The sequence below is a fragment of the Sinocyclocheilus rhinocerous genome, unplaced genomic scaffold, assembly GCF_001515625.1.
Source record: "Sinocyclocheilus rhinocerous isolate Xijiao unplaced genomic scaffold, SAMN03320098_v1.1 scaffold315, whole genome shotgun sequence".
NCBI lineage: Eukaryota > Metazoa > Chordata > Actinopteri > Cypriniformes > Cyprinidae > Sinocyclocheilus > Sinocyclocheilus rhinocerous.
Window position 1 is genome coordinate 580,874 of NW_015630423.1, and position 18,393 is coordinate 599,266.

General features: G+C 35.4%; 1 protein-coding gene across 2 annotated transcripts in view; it reads right to left on the reverse strand.

Annotated features, from left to right (window-relative positions):
* Nucleotides 1-8,081, reverse strand: part of LOC107740368 (teneurin-4-like) — a 263,631-nt gene extending 255,550 nt beyond the window's left edge. For both annotated transcript variants that reach the window (XM_016552793.1, XM_016552795.1), the window contains exon 1: nucleotides 7,723-8,081. The gene's annotated coding sequence lies outside the window, so the exon portion shown is untranslated. The remainder of the gene's footprint in view (nucleotides 1-7,722) is intronic.
* Between the last annotated feature and the right edge of the window lie 10,312 nt (nucleotides 8,082-18,393).

The window sequence follows — 18,393 nt, forward strand, 5'->3', positions numbered from 1 at the left end:
GTCCGGAGTGACATGTAACAGTCTGTGTAGTGTGAGAGTCAATGTAATGGTAGAATGACCTCTAGTGGCAATCGGCCGGAAGGCCACGGACCGGATTCGTGACATAACTAATGATGACGACTTTTTTAGGACTATTAACTATGAGTTTTGCCTCAAACTCCTAGTTACTGTTTATTAATAGTTAGTAATGTCGTTTTAAGGGATTAAGTGATGTAAAATATGAAAATAAACAACTAGTTAAGAGTGAGAATTGGTTCCTAAACTAAAGTGTTAGCTTCATTTTATGTGAGCGTTAGATGATGGTATGGTGGTAATGTAAAGGTGGAAATAAGAGAAATAAGCATGCAAAAATAGGAGAAATGAGTATCAACTGATGGACGACTTTTTTAGGACTATTAACTACGAGTTTTGCCTCAAACTCCTAGTTACTGTTTATTAATAGTTAGTAATGTAGTTTTAAGGGATTAAGTGATGTAGAATATGAAAATAAACAACTAGTTAAGAGTGAGAATTGGTTCCTAAACTAAAGTGTTAGCTTCATTTTATGTGAGCGTTAGATGATGGTATGGTGGTAATGTAAAGGTGGAAATAAGAGAAATAAGCATGCAAAAATAGGAGAAATGAGTATCAACTGATGCCAATAAATATAACATATTAATATTGTGTGACACCGGATATGGTAACAATATATTGTGCATGCACAAAAAAAAAAAAAAAGTCACAAATGAGACAACTAGTGATATACTGTATAGGACAAGTAAAAATCTTTCAAATTAATGAGAGCCGTAGTTTGACAAATTTCAACACAATTAGAGTTTTTGAGATTTAATTAGATTTTTGAGATATCTTCTAAAGATCTCGAGAAGAAACGTGAGATTACTTAGGTCTGTATATCAGTAGAAAGTAACATCTGAGAAGCTAAAAGTAGAAGCCCCTATATAATCTCATTGCTGTCCAGGAGAAACAACTGAGATTTTGTTTCCTATGGGTTTACAAGAAACACTGCCTCCCTCATTTCTCTGAGCAAACAATAAAACCTTCATAAACTGACGCTTCTATGCAAAACCTGGAATTACAGTACATTTTCTTTTGTTCTTGGCATAAAATAGCTTGGCAGCCAGCATCCCACTTTAAAATAAATGGAGGTAGCATTCTGACACATCTGAATACAGGTAGAGACATTGTAGAGATATCTTCTGAAGATCTCGAGAGGAGTCTGGGCTCTTTTTCTCATCTGGGAAACCAAAAATGGAATCCAAAGTCTCCATGTAATCTCACTGCTGTCCAGGAGAAACAATTGAGACTTTCCTTTCTAAGGCTTTACAAGAAACAACGCCTCTCTTGCTTCTCTGGGGAAAATTAAAACCTTCATAAATAGATGCAAAATATGAAACTGCAGTATACATATTTCCATTTTGGCATAAAATAGCTTGGCCGTCAGCATCCCATATTGGGGGGAGTATACCTGGTGAAATTGCATGGGAATAGGTGCCCAGACTACGAAGTAGGATCTCTTGAAAGTCATTTGAATGTAAATGTGGCAGCTGTTGTTCCTGATCCCACTTTTAGAATACACAATGTCCAAGCCCACTGGAGTGAAGAAAAAGCTTTTCTTTCCCCCAACTGTGTGAAAAAAACAGTCGTCTAGAGAAAAGCTAGAGTCACATTTCATAAAAACACCCAGCTACACTTCACATTTAAAAAGTAATGCCGCAAAGCCCTGACAGCTGCGTAGCCATACCAAGAATGTGCCTCCTTCAATGAGAATTTTCCTAAGATTAAGCAAGTTTCACTAAAGAAAAGGAGAGAGAGAAAATGCCCTCATTCAGCAAATCGCGACTGCTCAGTTGACCAGTCACCGTTCAGTGATTCTGGAAATGAAGAGCACTACTGCATTTTTTTTCCCTCTCTCCCAACTTTCAAGTCCAATAAAACGTTGCTATCTCGACAGGCTGCCATTAGCCTTGCGTACGATAAATCACAACTTGACAGACTGCAGCTTCGACTAAACATAATGCTCTGGGCAAGCAAATACACCTCCTGCACCCTATACACTCATCATCGCCATTAATAGCGTTCATGTTGAGAAGGTGAACGGGAAGGCTGCGTTCGTAAAGCCCAGCTAATGCACCAACTGTACCGAGTGACAGTGATTTATACGCCGTCTGAGAGGGACAAAGCAAAGCTCTGATCGTTTGAGCGTGCGAAAATTAGCGGATTCCTCCCAAAACAAGCGACCGTGACAATGAGCTTCATTTACAGTAAGATCTACTCTTCATGTCAGAGCGACATGCCATTTAAACAAATAGAAATGGGAAACAATGATGTATTGTTTTGATTGAGGTACTGTAAAGTCGCGACCTTTCTGAGCGTTAATTACCGGATGCCATGGAAGCTGTTGGTTGTTTGTCTTTGCAGGGTTTTAGGAAAAGTGTTATATCAGGCAATTAACACAATTTTTAAAAAAGCCACGGTAAGGACTTTTAAAAAGGCATGTTTATCTGTTGAAGGGTGTTTTCTCCTTGTTGAACAAGTTGAAGATTTTTTGGTCTTTTGTTAACTGAAATCCATAGTATCTCTAGAAGTTTAAAAATCAACAAAAATTATTTGCATTTCTACTAGACTTTCAATTGAAATACACGTTATGTTCACCCAATATGACCAAAAAATTATTATTTGCATTTCTAAAGATTTGCTTCTCTTGTTTTCTAGTATTTCATATTTCTTATGATATTTCTTTTATTATTATTGTGCTTTTCTTCATATTTGGCAACTTTTACAATTTGTTGCATTAAAGATTTAGCATTTCTTGCATTTTTTTCTAAATATTTTGCTTTTTTTTGGATTTTTTTTTTTTAGGATTTTGCATTTATAAGCTTTTGTCAAATAATCCATACTATACATACATTAAACAAACATCAAAATAAAAATGCCAAATTGACACATCATACTTTGAATTTATTGTATTTTTAAAAATAAAATTGCAAAGATGTTGCTTGTAGATTAGTTAAACAAAGAAAGCATTTTTGTCAAATTAGGCATCTTTTCTAAAGATTGCACTTTTTTATTTTGCTTTTTTTGTGCATAAGTGTAAGAGTAAACATTTAGACTTTTGTCAAATAATATCCATACTTCATGTACTGTACTTTAAAAGATGCCCAATCAGATACATGATTATTCACATTTCTAAGGAATTATGTATTTTCTGCACCAGTATTTGAGCTAAACTGTCTAGTCCTGCTATTGCATTGTCTTCTCTGTCTGCAAGCAAAAACAAGCCTTTAAAATAACATGGTATCCCATTCACAAATGAAACATTTAATTCAGAGCTTCCAAAATTTTACCTTGCCAAAAAGAAAGAAAGAAATAAAGAAAGAAATCAAGTAGAAGACAAATCACTAATTTATTTTTCAACAAACTAGCTTGCAAACTGACAAGTGGCCATTAGGACAAATTGGCGTTTATGGTTTAGGTGTAGCCATTGCTTTTAATCTTGGTATATAACAGGGGTGGTGGTATTTACAGCACTATAAACTGACACACAATAAAACCCTAATTGCATTAGCAGTCAGTGAGGGTCACACAACTTTCACATTGATCTCAAATGGATTTAGCACACAGTAGGTAACAACTATAATGCAGTTCATTGATCCGATATACATTTATTCATAACCACCCCCATGCACCACAATTTTTTTTCCCCCTTATTTTCATTACTACCCAGCAATGTACTTAACTATAGCTTATGGAAACACTACTGGATTGTGCTGTCAAAAGGATTTGGCGGAGAATCTGATTACGTTCTTCATAATCTGATGAGAGATCTCTGCATTTCTGTTTCTAAAGAACTAATGCCATGATGTCAAAAGCAAATGTGTCTAGGTTGATACTTCCTCAGTGAAAATTGTTTAAAAGTAAAGCATACACCTGTTTGTTTGTTTTTTAGTGTACACATTTTTAACCCATACAGTAGGACAATGACTGTGTAACTTCATTTTGCTTGCATTACCAAAAAGAATTGCAAAAGTAATGACTGGTTTTCAACAACACACTCTTATGACAATTCATACACATTTAACATTTTGGTGAATTGGTGGCAAATTCATACACACTTATCATACAAATCTCATTCATACTATCTGTTTTTTGTACAATCTGCTTAAAGCCCACTGAGGGTTAGGTTTAGGGATGGACCATAATGCCACAGTTTTGTTTTTGTTTTGTTTTCTTTCTAAAAAAATTTTACGTTTTTCATACAAAATCGCCAACTTGTAAAACAGTTTTCGCCTGAGATCTGGGCTGCGTTTTCCGAAAGCATCGTAAGCTTAAGTACATCGTAGACCCATTGAAACTAATATAGCTACGATCAACTTAGGCTTACGATGCTTTTGGGAAACACAGTCCAAGTTGGTTTTCAAACAGTTTTCCACAAAATCACACCTTTTCTGCCATTGGTTGGGCAAACTGATAGCCACGCCCCAAACGCACACAATTGGTTGAGCTGAGATTGCTTTCTTAGGCTGGCTCAAACAAACAGAGCAATGTTTTGATAACTCCACATCATTTACAAAAGAGATCATGATGTATTTACAGTATTTACAGGGGGGAAGGAACCTACAATGGTTTATGTATTTAGTTGCCTCTGCATTCAATTAAAATTACACATAACCTTTAAAAGTGTGGTGTTGGGTTTAAAACAAACTGAAGAATTGCAAGAACAGTCTCAAGTAGGCAAATGGCCAAAAAGCAGTCTGACGTTTCTTTCTCACTATGGGTGTATCAGATTATGTTTCTGAGCAGTGGTTGAGCAGGAAAAATGCCTCACTGCACAAGAGTCTCGTGTAGACAGTGATCAGATGTTTGTAGTAGGGCTGAACGATTAATTGCATTTGCGATAATATCGCGATATGAAAATAAGGTTATATATATATATTTTATTTTATTTTTTTCTTATTTATTTATTTAAAGTCTGTCTAAATTTAACAGACAGTGTTCAAAAAGTGCAGTCCACATGTTTACATATGTTTATTACAGTGACTTTGAATTACCTAAAGTAGTGTGGTAAAGCAACAGAACGTGTATTTTACCCCCTGGAACGCGATTTTTACCGGTGGACCCCCCTCGAAACGAGATTGGGCTAGTTTTGAGTAGCAATTGGGCGGTTTTGTTGTGAAAACCTGGCAACCCTGGCACGCTACACGCAGAAATGTTTGAAAGCGTATATATGAACGTACTTCAAAACGGCACATGGAAATTACTCAAGCAGTAACATTGTTACGGTGCATTTCATTACTGAAGACTTCTAACTTAAGATAATATATACAATAAGGTAGGGCTGCACTATAAATCGCATGCGATATTTAACGTGCATCTTGTCGTTATGCAAGATGCGCATTAAATATCACATGCGATTTATTGTGCAGCCCTACAATAAGGTAATGATTTATAGCTTGTCTTTGTTAAATAATACAGAACATAAAGAGCTTTAAAAAATAATTGCATATTAAATAGCAATATTGGTAAAAAAATAAAATAAAAATCGCAATTAGATTATTTTCCAAAATCATTCAGCCCTAGTTTGTAATAAAGAGACTTGGCAGGGGTGCAATTCTGGGGCTCCTTAATAAGAGGAATGTGCAATGAGCAACACTTCACACCACCTTCCATTGATGTCTAAACTCTTTCACAATAGCTCAGCTATGAAGGCTTATTACATGAGAGACTCCGCATCTTGACTGGAAGAGTCACTGGGGAGCTCAAGCAATTCATTGGTTTGTTTCCATCATTGTTTCGTCTCACTGCGGTTCCTCAGATGGCTTCAAACAAGTCAGTAGTTTATGAAACCAAACCAAACCCACAGAAAAGAGCTTGGACCATTAGAAAACGGGCATTTTGATAAATCCATCAGCAAAAGTAAAAAAAAAAAAAAAAATCTAAATTACGTAATTTTATATGGCCTCAGAAACAGCATCACAGAGTCTATATTCAAGTTAATTTTCATAAAGATTACTCAAGAAGTAAAGGAACACTGCATAATGTAAAAAAGAAAATGATTAGAAGAAATTAGCCTGATGTTTTTCTTCATTCTCTTTGTAAGGGCGAACAAAGGGAGAGTTGCCTGGGCTTTTCTTTTCATAGAAATCGCTTGTGTGGTGACCAGGGTCCTCATCAACTTGGACCTTGACAACGGGAGAATACAGGGCCGTCCTCGAAAGGTCAAACCAATGGGGACCCACCAACTTCAGACTCATTTAGTACCACTCACAGCACAAAACAGAACTTGGGGTCTCTCGAATTTAACCCCATGAAGCTTGCTATACTCAGGCTTAAACATTTGCAAAATTTCACATTAATTAATATCTAACTTTATATGCATCTGAAGATGATCATATTTGGTTACTTATCTTTGTATTTTTCCAAGTACAGCGGCTCTAAAGAGAATCTTGAACTCTTAGGATTCACTTAAAAATGATCCAAAGTATCAAACCAACAGAATCTGTGAACTTAATTTTCTGAATAATTGGGCAATTTAACCAAATGGCTCCTTGGTCATTTTTTAGTGAATGTGTGAAGTCAGTTCTCCTCAAGTTCACACAGGTGTTCTTGCAGAGTAACCACAGGTCTAGTTCATCACATTCACTAAGAACATGTTCCACTAACGTTTGACAGCCATAAAGTGTCCAGATCCTTCAAGATATCATAACCATTTTCCTTTGTTAGATGTTTGACTTGATATTTCCTCTTAAAAATATAATTTAGTTTGATATTCTGTTATCTAATGCAATGCCATACATTTTAAGTGTGTCCCAAGAGATTTTGTGTATCTTGTATACTGTGCAAGAAGAAACATCTCTTCTATCAATCTACTATAAATTTTTGAACAGCCCTTCTGTTATGTTGAAAATACTAGACTGTGTGCATGCGCATGTGTGCTATTGAATAAAAAACAGATTTAACATCTCAAAGCATTTTATTCTCTCCTTCTCCATGCGTGCTTATTCCTCAAGCAGAATTCATGTAAAAATGACTATTACAAAAATATATTTTTTTTAAGTGCAGCTTCATTAGTAGTTCATTTAGCCAATATTTGCAATTTTTCCCCTAAAATACAACAGCAATAGCCACAAACTCCCCTCACAATGAACCCTCAGACCCCAAATAGGAGGGTGTTGGAGAGTAGGAGTAAAACTGGAGCTATAAATGCCCATTTGCTTCACAGGATCAATCTGGAAACGCAGTACCCCTCTGCCAGAAACACACCGGCAACAATCCTACCCTAGATATCTGAACACTACCTTCTCTATATCCGTAAACTATAGCCATCCATCAAGATTACACCCCTAAGTGAATGATACAGGAGTGAAACGCGCAGCAGTAAGCAGGTACACCCTCGGCCCGTTAATATGGGATGGATGTTGAGTCCAAATGCTGGAAAATGCCCAAAATGTCCCAGTCACTGACAACAAACTTCTATTTAAAAGGTTAGACTGAGTGAGGTAGAGATATGAATCATTCATCCTTAAGCAATAATTAATGGTTTTTCATGGTAACAGAGTGCAGCCAAGCCCTCTTTACTTTGCACTGCCCTTCCATGCTGCAAGTTTACAAGCTGCTCCATAATAAATAACAGAGGAGGCTGTGCGTAATAGTATCACGCATCAAACCAAACGCTCCAGCGGTTTCTGCAACAACACGCACTTTTCTCGTGAACATGCATCTCACCATTGCTGAAGAAGAAGAAGAAGGCGTCTATCCAGCGTCTTGCAGGTTGCGGTCGCTTTTCCGGAAGGTGTTATGCTTTTAATATCGGTGTCTCATCATCATCATCTCCCGTTAGGAAAATGAATAGGAGGAAAAATGTCCAGGGCGACGCACAGAGAGAGAGAAAGAGAGAGCGCGCAGGAGAGAGAGCAGTGCGCCAGGATAAGACGAGCCTTGTGTTTTACTGCGGAGAGCTGGAGGGCGAGTAGCGTCCGTGTGCTGTAGTGCTGAGTCCGTGAGCGCTTGCAGTGGAAAGCAGTGCAGCAGGCTGGAGGCTGGAGGGAATGCCGAGGAATGACAAGCGGCTTCCACCATCCACAGTCGGCTCGTACCATGTGTGCAGACTGGAGAGGGGGTGTGCGAGTGGACGCGAGCGCTTTTTACGCGAGTATAGCTACTCTGGAAACGTGTTAGTAAAACATGCAAAAATACTACAATAAAAACAGTGTTTGGTTAAATGCAAGCTGCCTTACCTTATACGATAAATATGAAACTGTACTGTAAAAATACTTCTTGCAATTTTACTTTAAAATATTAGAAGTAAATCGTATGAATAGCTTACAATTTACGCAGATTGCGAAAATTATAATTAATAAAGCAGTATATATTTACAGTAAAATATTCTTAACATTGTTTTAGTTAAAGGAAAACCTTGCACAGCCTTACAGTTTATAAATATGGCATATTCACGAAATCTGCATAAATAATAAGCAATTTCCCGAAACGTAGCCTTTTTTTTTTTTTTTTTTGCAATACACAAAGTGTTTTATTTTACATTTTAGGCTGTTTAGTTTGTGTTTATGGCATTCGAATAGTGTCATGGTGTGTTTGTTTTGTGTTTGTGGTTTGACTTTGTTCCAGTTGCTTTGAGGACTTTCATTATACTGTGCCACTTGTTATTCTCAGAAGCCATTAGGTCTATCAAACATTTAATAGTTAAAATATACTGGTTTATTACAAATGTTTCTTGCTCTCAGCAAATATTGCTCATTTAAATAATCAGATTTTACTAAAAATGTCATCTTTTATACTTTGCTTAATTTGAAGATATAGGCTGTTTATGACATATTAAGACATTAAACGTGGGTACTGCCAGCTAATGTTACTTAGTTAAAATTCAATTTGAAAAATGCTTAAAAAGTGGCTTGCAAAACTTTTAAATTAGCAAATCAAAGTGCATCATATAATTTAATGATCAGTTATTAAGCCACATATTTCCCTTTTTTATTTTATTTTTATTGAATTCTTTTTATTTTATTACTGTGACCATTTTTTCCTCAGAATTTAAAAGAAAGATAGCCCTTGTTTAACACAATAATTATGCGAAAGCATTAAAATCACATTGGCAGACATGCAGGCAATAATATATTAAAAACTATATAATGAAGTACATTTTTTACTGAAAAGTTGTGTTGTCAGGACAAGAGACTTCCATAAATATCAGGTCAGGGCAAGTTGTCACATATGGTATATTATAAATGCATAAAGTTTATTAATTACAATATTTGTTGGCCAAAACAATAGTTGATTGTTAGATTTTTATATATGTTGTTTTTTAAAAAAAGTTTGTTTCATAAATGTTTTACTGTTTACTTTTTGCTGAAAAGTCTGTTTAATGGAAGGTACCATTATAACAACTTACCCCATATATGTGAAATCATTTGGTCATTGTTTGGTTATCATGTGTTCAGTGAACTGTATATTTTTGTCTGGACAATAACAGTGTAACTGTTTCAATATATATGCTTTTTTTTCTTTATGATTTGTATCTGTACAGAAATTGATTCTCAAAAATATACTCACCTTGAGAAATATTAAGTGGAGTAAAATGTGTAAAAACAACTAGACCCAGACTCCTCTGTATATCTACTGTATTAGTGGACAGTTTGTTTAGAAGCAACAACAAAAACACTGTTAAACATATACAGGGGAAGAAAATAAAACAATTAAATCAATTTATAACATTTTAAATTGTTGTGTATAGCCCATGGTTCAAATAAATCAGGGACTAATCAAACAGAATTAATACTTGAACGATATATAGTGCTACTTTAGAGACACAGTGGAATCACACAAAAGTATTTGATCAATATAAATATCTTTGAAATTTTGTAAATATTCCATATCAATAAAACGGTATGTCTACTTGTTTACCTTTACAAGTGAATTAGTGAAGGAAATCTCATAACGTTTTTGCAACAACCACCTGATGCCAGAAATTTGTAGGTTAATATAGGACGCAACCTTTGTGTTTTTCTGTTTTACTTCCTTTGTTTGGCCCCGCACCTTTAAGTAAGTCTTGCCCTCAAATCCGAAGCTATATGAAAAACTCTTCTTTTCCGCCTTGCAAGGTTAAGAAGAATGGTCAAGGGTCCCTATACCTCCAAGTATGTTTGGTTACCCTGAGAAGAAAGAGAGAGGCCAGGCGGTGGTATGTGTGGGGTTCAATTCACTGCATTATCCTCTGAAAGCTAATCTCAGGCAAGCTTAGAGCTTCTTACCCGCTCCCTGACTGTGAATGGGTGAGTGAAAAGTTAAATATTCTTTCACATGTAAAACTGCCAGGCCAAGTTGGGATTGTGAACGTGTCAGTGTGGGATTTGGAGACCCTTGGTTGACATAGGCAACAGAAAGACGGGGCAAACCCCATTATCAGAGGGTCCATATGGGTCTGTATATATGGGGGCCCTTACTATATGTGACCCTGGTCCACAAAACCAGTCATAAGTAGCACGGGTATATTTGTAGCAATAGCCAACAATACATTGTATGGGTCAAAATTATTGATTTTTATTGTATGCCAAAAATCATTAGGATATTAAGTAAAGATCATGTTCCATGAAAACATGTTGTAAATTGTCTACCGTAAATATATCAAAACTTAATTTTTGATTAGTAATATGCATTGCTAAGAACTTCATTTGGACAACTTTAAAGGTGATTTTCTCAATATTTTGATTTTTCTGCACCCTCAGATTCCAGATTTTCAAATAATTGTATTTCAGCCAAATATTGTCTATCCTAACAAACCATACATCAATGGAAAGCTTATTTATTCAGCTTTCAGAGGAAGTATAAATTATGACCTTGGAAGGTCATAGAAACGCTGTTGTTTATTTTGCCATTGGGGCAAATAGGAACACAAAAATGATTTCTTACAGTTTCCGTTTACCCAACTATGATGATATCCGCTTCTGAGAATCCAGGAAATGTAAAAAGCGTCCATAAAAAGACAGAGTACAGAAAATAAAGGCAAGAAACGACTCTCTATGGAGTCCTCGTTTTAGTGAAACAAAAACAGTGCTACCAGTGAAGACCATTTCCTGAAGTGAATGACTCTATTAGATGGTTCTTTTAAAGAAGAGTTCAAAAATATGAGTTATTGATTTTAATCAAGTCACTGAAACACTGCTCTGTATAATTCAGAGCATTAGCAGAGAGAAATGTTCTTTTAAATGTAAGCGAAATGAACAGAGTGCTGCAGGGGATGATGTTTTTTTGTGGGCAAAAACCCAGAAATGAGTTAGCCTTTAGCACTTCTTGTTCCATTGTCCCAAAGTCAATGGGCTTTTTTGAATAGGGTTTTGGTTAAATGACTGAAATAAGGTGGCTATCACAAGCTCAAGCTATTTTCATATGTCATGCTACGACATAAAATACATTGATAATACCTCCAGGCTCCTTATGTTTTTTAACGCTTTTTTCTTGTCTTTAAAAAGGCGTAAACTTTTGTTGGTTGTAGAGCTTAAGTTTCTGCAATAATCCAAAAGCCAATAGAAAATCCTATTGGGTTTTTGTAGGGAACCAGGGTAATGCTAACTTCCAGGTCGGCCTCTGAAAATACATAATCTCTGCAGCACTCTTAATACTAACTGAAATATACCCAAATGAACTGGAATCATATCCAATTGACAGCTTGTGAAGCAAAGTCTAATCGAAACAGGAAATCTAGACTGATTTTTCTCATGTCATCTCACAAAGAGCGAGGAAAATGTTATTCCGTGTATTTTAGTTGCAGTTAAAATGTAATAATGGCAGCTAGTTTCTTGCAAACTCAAATTCCACTCTAGCTAGAGAGTCTTTGGGTAAACATATGAGTACAAAAAGAGAGCAGGCTTTTAAACAATTGGAATGTTCCACTCTCAAATCTCCTGTCATCAAGTCTTACCTTCACCTGGATCAGCGAGGGCCTGAAGGCACCATCAGCGGCGCAGCTCTGGCTTCTCTCCAAGCATGAAAGCCCAAAGGACACAGAGGCTACAGCAGATTACCAGGTCATTGCAAAGCGCTGCCCTTCAGGCACAGGACACCCTACTGAGGACAGCATCAGTGCTAGTGTGCTGCTGCATTGTGTTTGCAGAGTTTCAGCAAAGTAAGTAAAAAAACAATCATTATTCCGGCCAACTACTCACAAGAATCAGTGCGGCACACTTATCAAAAGAAGCCGCTGTCCTTTTTTGCTATCGTCTTTAGTTTGTTGTTTTATTTGATTTTTATTTTTTTTTACTGTAAAATAACAATGGACTGTAATTTGGATGATGTCCAGTTCCTCTGTTTTAAAATAGTTACAGTGTCAAGTTATTTTCTCATTTTAGATTCCAGTTCCAGGCAGTGTTATTTTAGTATATACAACTATATATATACAAATATAGTTTTTGTTAATATTTTGAATTACATTTATTTTCATATTTTGCTAGTTTTAGTTTTAGTTTTTAGCATTTATAAGTTGTTGTTTTTTTCTTTTTCAGTTAATATTTATTTTATTATAGTTATTATAGTTACCTAAAACTATATATATATATATATATATATTTAAAATAAAAAAAATTCCAAAATGATAACTGAAATAAAAGAAAATACCAAAAAACGTTTTCAGGGCAATATTTCTCATTTCAATTTAGTATAACTGTAAAAAAAATCGGAAAATGCTTTTTGTATGTTCATGGTTTTAATTGTAGTGTTCACTCACCAATGAACATGCATAAAAATGCACAAATCAAGCACAATTTACATCAAAAACAGCCCTAAACAGTTGTAAACAAATATGTGGGTGGATTTTTTTTTTTATGTGAGAGAACAGGGGATGGACTTTTTCACTGGAGTAATCAATATTTTGTCCAGAAGCATCCATTTAGTTAAAATGCCTTGATGGAATGATTCTTACAAACATGCAGCTTTTTGCTTCACAAGATGTCGATGGACTGGAGTTGTGTCGATAAATTGTGGATTACTGTGCTGTTTTTATCAGCTGCTTGGACGCTCATTCTGACGGCACCCATTCACTGCAGAGGATCCATTGGTGAGCAATTGATGAAATGCTTTATAAATGTATCCAAATATCTTCTGATGAAGAAACAACTCAATTACATCTTACTGCATCTATTACTTTAACAATAATAGCCCTGGTACCAGGTAAAACACAAGTGCAGTTATGAAATCCTAATGCATTTCTGAATGTCTTACACAATAACTTTTTTGCAGTGCCACAATTCTGCGTTTCTATGACAAAAACAAAAGCATCTCTCACTATGTTACCTCTCTTTCACATGTCATCTTGCAAAAATGCTCAAGACCCTTTTCAGATAAGAGCCATGGATAGTGAGCTAAACCATCTGTAGGTATAATCTCGCACATTTAGATGCTATTCTCACAGTCATTTCCCGGGAAATGGCTCTGTTATCAGTAAATGGGTAGTTTCTTGATACCGTAAGCATCCTATCATCATTGGCCAGGGTGATTGGATCTCGTAATGTGCTTGTTGGTCATACAACATTGCTGTTATTGCGAGATTTATTTTAATAGCATTTTGGTTGTTGTATTGCTTTTTTGATCAGTTATTTGATTAGTATTTATTAGCAAACATGACATTTGGACAATGTGCACTGGTGAATTGCTCACAAGACAAGACTAGGAACGTGTGAAAAAATAAATGGGTCAGTTTTAATTTACAGACTTGAAAGGCTCTTTACAGCAATGAATATGTTGATATGGTGGTCGCAGTGGTCATTAGCATATTATTCATAATAAATCGCATAGATATTTTATTGTGTTTTATTGGATATCTACAGAATGGTGAGCTAATATGTCTAATTTTTAGACAAGGTGATTGCAGAAGGAGACCTGCATTACATGCATCATAAAACCCATAATTAGTGTTGGCTTGGATGTATTCACCCACTCCGTATTAATGAGATAATCAAACTAAATCATTGTAACACTCAAGGGGCAAAAGCAGGCATATTTTTACCAGGAGGAAAAAAAAAAAACTAGGATTTTTGGATTGCAGTTCATTTATTTATTCCAATGTAGGCTGCATCTTCCAGTGAGCACATTTAAATGTAAAAACTCATGAGGGGCTTGATTACTTCTCATCATAAACTTTCATCTTCCAGAGCCAGAATTCTCCTATTGAAGTGTGATTAATTCAGCTGCTTGGGGAAATTCACTGAGTGGTACAGCAACACGTCGAGACATTTGACCAGCAGAAATTAGATTAACAAAAAAAGGAATCTAAAAGTAATGTTTTTACTGTACTGTGTTTTTAATTATGTTAGATTGTCAGTACTAGTAAAATAGTCAGTGTAGTGTAGTCATACAGTGATTATTTAAAGTGTCCCTATTATGGATTTTTGAAAATGGACCCTTTTCCCATTTCCGGGTTTCTCAGAAGCGGAAGTCGTCATAGTTGGGTAAACTTGAAGAGCAGTGAATGGTAGAGCACCACAAATATATTTTTTGCATTCCCAGTTGCTCAAATAGCAAAAGAAAAACTCCACGGTGTATAAAGATATCGTCTCTCAAAAGAAAGAGTCGACTCTGAATCAGTGAAATGAGTCGTTTTTAAAACGAATCCAAAGCCGTTTCATGTTGACGTCAACATGAAACATTAGTATATTGCCCGCCCACTTGTTGCGCGTGCAAACCTGGGAAAACTTGATTTTCGCGTTGGTCTGAATGAAAATGCAAATTCATTCTTTGTCACTAGGTGCCGTTTTTGGAGCGGTAAAATAGCTGTTTCCCCGGTAACGGCTGTATGCAAAGCAGCACTGTGCTTTATCAGGCATTATAGGCATGATGAAATGGAAATGAGACCAATTGGAACAATCACCGCAGATTAGTGTCACGCAAAGGTTTGGAAAAACGAATCGTTGAGCGAATCGTTTGGGAAGTCGTTGAGCAAATAAGGTGAAAGGGTGCTTCTGCAACTACGGGCAATTTTGACTCTCCAAAAAAATCAACCCCTATGAATTTTAATTTTAACCATCAGAGTCTGTAATACATATAAAAAGGTCAACAAAATTGCATGGAGTCATTAAGATTATAATCTGATTATAATTTTTTATGTTTTTCAACTGTTCTTCTTACAAAATGTCCTTACCGCAACGTGACAATAACATTCATTATATACATGTTTCTTTTTTTAATTTATACAATAATGTAATATATTTCAATAGCTTTTTCAAATTTTGTGCAGTTTTATAAATACTGACATTAAAAAATAATATACAAAATAGGGGATTTCATGGTTTTCTCTATGCCATGTAAAATTTAGACATTAACCTTAGATGTCAATTGTTTACATTCACAGTAAAGATGACATATTTAGCTTTTTATGACAGATGTTGCAATTTTTTAATCATTTCAACTTAAGTGTTAAAATATTTTTTTTGCAAATAAATATATGGGAAAAAAATTGAATAAAGCAGAGCTTTAATGACATCTTGTGTCGGTAAGGACACAATGTTAAAGTGCCATGAAATCAAAACAGGCTACTGTAGAGAACAACAGTAAAAGTAAATATAATTCACAATAGACTGAATATTTGTAATTTAATATACAGTAAACATTGAACTCGTCTCTACCGCAGCACAAGGTCTTTACCGCAACACCTAGATTTGCTGCGGTAAAAACATGTTGCAGAAATGACATTTTTGCTAATATTGCAGCTAATTGGCAGCTAGCAAGGTCTACTACATTAGTTTTGACTCTTAGCATCTTAATATACAAGAATTAAACAGTAATATACATTTATTTTTTTTAATGTAGTTCAAAGCAGAATTACTAAGCTGTATGGTAAGGACACACAATAAATACTGACACAGAAAATATTATATTTACCTTTTATTTTTGGGATCTTGTGAGTGAGGTAGTGAGGTGGCCCAATCTGTCAGCAATGTGCTCACGTGCTAATTTCTGTTTCCATAGAAACTAGACTTGTTTGTCTTTGATAAAATATCATAATAAAAGCCTTTTTTCATTGTTGCGGTAAGGAATCAAAAGTGTGGGACAGGCGCATTTAGTTGAAAAAAATCATAAAAATGATCAGTAAATAATAAAAAAAAATTTAAGATGCAGTAAATTAATATGTATATTAAACCATTCCATTTGAAATAATGTCAAATTTTAATTAAATTAGCTTATTTTACGTATCTCAACATTGTGACCAGAGTTGTGGGACATGAACAAAAATGGTGTTTGGACCTATAAATGCTTCATAATTTTATATTAAATCACATTAATCATTAAATATATTTTTTGTCAAGGTGTGTAATGACACTGTGAATATATATATATATATATATATAAAGCATCATATGACAAATTGTAACTGCTGGGACTTAAAAGTGCCCGTAGTTGCAGAAACACCCAAAATATAAATGCATATTATAAGACAATGAAAGTGTTTTTTGACCTTGCATGCATGTCAACCTGTTGTTGGGGACTCCCAAAACCAACATATGAACCTTTCATAACCCATAATAGGGGCACTTTAATTGTTTAAAGTTTATATAAATATATACATATATAACTGTCAAAACTCAACCGATGATCGTAAGTTTGGAATAATTAAATGTTCATGTTTTTGAAAGTAGCCTTTTATGCCCACTAAGGCTGCATTAATTTGACCAAAAAGTACAGTAAAAACAGTAATACTGTGAAATATTATTATAGTTAAAATAACTGTTTTCAGTCATTTTGCTGTTCAGCGCGGACAGTCCATATATGGCAAGCTGAAGCTGAGAATGAGATTCAGAAACCTGAAGCAGTTATCATGCATTTGGGGAGTGCAAAATGTTCTCATCTGTCAGCAACGGCATACACAGCCAAAGTCCTAAAAGGAATAGCAAGACAAATGAGAACAAAAGACTAAAATGGGACCAAAAAAGAAGCAAGATGAGAGTGAATATTGCTGGAGGGAGCTGAGAGCTTCAAAGCACTTGAAAACAGTGATTCAGCCATAGGCAGAATGCTGCAGGTAATCACATCTGTGCTGATATTTAGACCAACCGCACGATTGCCAGTGTGATATTTAAGTATAAAAAAACAATATACAAGAATTTAATATTGTGTGACCTTACATTTTAGACACAATATCAGCAGTTACTTTGTCTTTTTTTGTACCGTCATTGAAAGTAGTTCTAAACGACGACAAAATGAAACAAACCATTTCCAAGCTACAAACAGTAGTGTTGTTTCGATTGTGAATAAATCATTGTATTTGAATGAATTGGTTGAATTAATGATTCAATGACTCACTCACTCAGACAGCAGCTGAATTCAGAATAGCATACTAGCATACTGCTCTTGGACTCCATCTGAAATTACTTTCTATAAAGGTACCTATTGCAAATAAGGAATTGCTTTGAGACTACTATGGGTGTGTAGTATGACGTGATACATCTTGATTACATGCATGTTGTCATTGTCATGTGACCTACCAACATTTTGCATCGTTTCACTGCCATTCACAACATATATCTCATGGCATCATGGGATAGTAAAGTGTCCATCAGATGTGGACTTCATAATCTCACCAGTAGTAGGTCATCTGTGTACTTTTTGACTTCTGTTTTATGAATACTGTGAATTCGGACATACTATTTTTCATCTGCTTTTTTTTTAGTAAGGAAGTATGCGTATTCGGATACAGATTTAATAAGGTATTCATCTTCTGGTGCATTCCTATTGCATACAGTATTAGTGTATTGGAAATAAATGTACTGATAGCGAAAATTCATGTTGAATTCAAATAGCAGAACTAAATATTGTGATTTGCCTCTTGTCACTGGAGGTCTAATTGCTAACTAGAAGCAGAAATGGCAAATTGCACATTTAAAAAAGGCTGAACAGAGACATAATGTAAAAAACACACAAGTGCCCAACCACAAGTGCTTCTCAGTCAGACTGCATCATTTTCTAGGTTGTTTATTTAAAGAGCTTGTGAATGAGACACTGGGTGATTTGTTCCTTCGATTACTTGATCCAACTTGTCATTACCACCATTGAACTGTTGCCAAATTTCACAGCCAATTGTAACATGTCTACTCTCAGGGATAGCAATTTTCTTCCGAACGGTAATAGGATCAGGGCCTCAATGCCACTTCCACATGATTGATGAGAGATTAAAAGGATTATTGAGGTTGAAGGCACTTTTAGCACCCTACCGGGCTCCAATTTACAGCATTGAGGTGCCACCATGCAGATGGGGGTCTCGGTGGAACACAAGGAGATTGTAAAACTAACGTTTTTGATGTGAGCAGCAGGTGGATTTGCAGTGAAAGTGAGAAGGCAATCATCTAAAAGTCAAAATCAAATCAAAGGAAAACAGAATTGTTAAACTAGTCAGGTTAA